The following is a 3,896-nucleotide window of genomic DNA, read 5'->3' as shown; positions in this document are numbered from 1 at the left end:
AAAAAAAAAAAAAATTTAAAGTCTTATGAGAGCTCCTAAATACTGAGATCTTATCAATTTGACACCTAGTATCCCCCAGGCTCAAAATGATGTTTTAAAAATCTAGTTAGAGTTTGTAATTAAATGAATTTGTTCTTTCTCATTAAATATTAAATCGGAAATAGGAATTGAAAGTAGATGAGAAACCTGAAAATATCTGAGTAGAGATTCCATGTATATAAATTACCCAATGGGTCTCCATAGTTCTCCCATCTTCCAGAGTCACCCTTTCCATTAGTAGGCAAATAAAATAACATGAACCCTCTTTTCCAGGGGCATGTACTCCCCAATTTTTCTAAAGATTTTTGAGAAGGAAGGCTTACAACTTTTTGCTGGTAGTTGACTGTCATTATTTTCTGTGCTCTGCTCCTGGCTCAAGTCTTGATCACTTTGTGCTGTCTTATCACTACTTATGGATTCTTTGTTGCTCTCTCTGCATCCCTTTGTCACACATTTAAACATGGTTCCTTTCTATCGTACCATAAGTCAGCATAAACAGAAAGCTGTATGTATAACAGATAAAATGGTTTAAGTACAAAAAAACCCCGGACAACCTAAAACTGAATATCCAACATTGATTTTTGTTTTTTGCATTAAAAAAATTTTTTTTTATTGGAGTATAGTTGATTTACAATGTTGTGTCACTTTCAGGTGTACAGCAACAACATTGATTTTTATTAGAGTTCAAAGTTCATTTTCTGCCAAGAGTCATGTTGTAGTGATCCCCCTTCTTCCTGAGCCCAGTCAGCCATCAGTTCCCCAGGAGCCCACTCTGATTCTCCAATGAGATTTTTCCCAAATGCTTTCCTATAAGTCCAGGGGCCCAGACTCCCCTTTTCTCAAGCTGCTGCAATGAAAATGGAAAATTCCACTTATACAGGCCCATGTGGCTCTACCTTTATCTCAGCGTCTCTGTTACAAGACTAACCTTGAGACGACTTTTTTTTATAACCAAAATGCCCACTTATGTGTGTTCCCAAACACAGCAGTATCCTCCCAACTTTTTTAGAACGCAGTGACATTTGCTATTAAAATCTTCTTTTGTTCCTTTATTCAAATAGAATGACTACAATGTAAAGGACTAACCTGTAGGTATGAAAATTCTTCCTCTGAAATGCCAGTTATCAGTTCAGCCATTGGATGAAAGTGTTTATTCTCTATAAACAGTGCTGTTCAGCAAAAATATAATTGAGCAACAAATGCAAGCCATATATGTAACTTAAAATGTTCTAGCAGGGCTCCCCTGGTGGCACAGTGGTTGAGAGTCTGCCTGCCGATGCAGGGGACAGGTTTGTGCCCTGGTCCGGGAAGATCCCATATGCTGCGGAGCGGCTAGCCCCGTGAGTCATGGCGGCTGAGCCTGTGTGTCCGGAGCCTGTGCTCCACAATGGGAGAAAAAAAATGTTCTAGTAGCCATATTAGATAAAGTAAAAAGAAATGGGTGAAATTAATTTTAATAATCCAGTATATCTTAGACATTATTATCTCAGCATAAATATAAAGATAAAAAATGAGGTATTTTAAATTCTGTTTTTCATATGAAGTTAAAAATTTGTACAATTCAGTTCTGAGTAGCCACATTTCAGGTGCTCAATAGCCATATGTGGTTAGGATGTATTCTTTTAGATAACAGAGTTCCATACAATAACATAAAACACAAATAGAGTTCTTAGGATTTTTGGATTACATATAGCTAGAAAATTTTAGAATAAGGGAGAAAAGAATACAATTTACCTCTCAACTTAATGTCTTTTGAGACTTTTGTGCTAACCCCAAACTTTCCTTTAATTTTCACTATACTTGTTTTCTCTCCCTGTCGACTAAAAAATACATTCACAACCTAAAAGTTGAGAGTTATGTTTTATTCGGCAGGAATTTTTAGGACTTCAAGCCGGGGAGGCAGTGCCTCAGTAACCCTGAGAGAACTGCTCCAAGGAGGTTGGAAGGGTGGGGGAGGGGCAGGCGTGGGCAGCCAGTATACATAGGAGTTTTGCAACAAAGGGCAGGTAGTCTGAACTTAAAAAGATTATTGTTAGTTAAAGAAAACCAGATATGTCAAGTTAAGGAATTTAGCACTTTTCTATATATGGGAAGATGTAAGAGTCTGGGCTCACTGAAATCATTCCTTTGATATGGACCTCAGCTGTCTGAGGCCAGTATCCTGGGTTTTCATATCCTGAGTTTCCTCAGGGCTCACCGTGGGGAGTGGCAGTAATTTGATGGCTGCTAGATGGCAGGTATTCTTTCCTTCTGAGTTCCCTGAGAGCTCACCATAGGCTGTGGCTGCAATTGCTGATGACTGTGACATCCTCTGTTTACTGATATGGCAGGAAATATTCCTTTTCTCATTCCTAAACACTGCTTTCTAAAGCTCTTCCCCACTATGACTCCTAAATTACGACAGCTGGATACAGCCTGGCCAGTTATCATTATTATCTTTTATGTTTCCCGGAGTGAAACTCCTAACAAAGTTTCTTGAGAATTTCCATGAGGGACAGATATGCATAGGAGGACCAGGTTAGTTTTAGATTGAAGACAGAGGAGTCAAATAGGAGCTGGCATATCTACAAGATGTGTGTCAAAAGATATGTGTTTAACCTTCTGATTTCAACTTTTCAAAATTCTTAAATATCACTGTGAAGATGTTAAATTCTTTTCACATTAGTCTTCAAATTTCAGTCATTAGTAATTAATAATGATAGCCTTAACAACAAATAGTATATAGACATAAGCTTGTGGACAAAAAATGTTGCCTGCCATTTTGGTAAACACAGAATGTTGCCCCACCATCAAGCCATCGGCCACTGCAGTTGTCCCTGAGGGTGCAGCCTGAGGGGAATTCAGGATGGAGAAAAACAGGATATTGGCCCTAGATAGTTCAGATGCATATCTAAGAAATAAATTCAATAAGCCCAGACTCTTGCATCTTCCCATACATAGAAAAGCACTAAAATCATTAACTTGAGATGTCTGTTTTTTGTGATTAGCATTAATCTTTTGATGTGTGACTACATGGGTGTTTTTGTTTGTTTGTTTGTTTTCAGCAAAAACTCCTATATATCCTGGCTCCCCCTTTACCTCTTTGAGCAGTTCCTCAGAGCTATTGCTCAGAGCTATGGCTATCTCCCAGGCTATAGTCCTCAGTAAAGTCCCCGAATAAAACATAACTTGCAGCTTTTAGGTTGTGCATTTTTCTTCAGTCAACAGGCATCAGTACAGGACAATGTCCATTCAAGGCACTGCTCTACCTTGAACAGAACCAATGTGTGTTTTCGGAGAGGGTGTGTCTTATCTCTAAGAAATCAGTCTCAAAAATAATATCACCATTTACACTGCTTAAAATCTAGTGAGGTAGATAGGTAAATCAACAAAAACAATGAAATATGATAAGGTGTATGAATGATAGTATGTATAAACAATGCCATCTATCTGGGACTAAAAGATTGATGAAGATTCCTTGGGGAAGTAAGGAATGTGTAGGAGATTTTAGAAAATTTTTTGTTAAAGTTTTATTGGGTATAACTGGCATACCATTTACTGTACATGTTTAAAGTATACAATTTTACAAGTTTGGACATATGAATATACTTGTAAAACCTAAACCATGATCAAAATAATGAACATATTCACACCCAGAAAAATTTCTTTGTGTCCCTTTGTAACCTCATTCTTGCTACTCTTCCGCTGATATACTTTCTGTCATTATAGATTAGCTTGCGTCTTCTAGAATTTTACATTAATGAAATCAAACATTATGTACTCTTCTTCATCTGGCTTTTTCCATTCAGTCTACTTATTTTGAGATTCATCCATCATGTCTTTAAGTACTCATAGTCCATCCCTTTTTATTGCTGAGC

This window comes from Aethalodelphis obliquidens, unplaced genomic scaffold (genome assembly GCF_003676395.1).
Source record: "Aethalodelphis obliquidens isolate GAN/ISIS:26980383/991018 unplaced genomic scaffold, ASM367639v1 scaffold5, whole genome shotgun sequence".
Taxonomy (NCBI): Eukaryota; Metazoa; Chordata; class Mammalia; order Artiodactyla; family Delphinidae; genus Aethalodelphis; species Aethalodelphis obliquidens.
The sequence above is the reverse complement of the archived record's forward strand: the minus strand, read 5'-3'. Positions refer to the sequence as shown.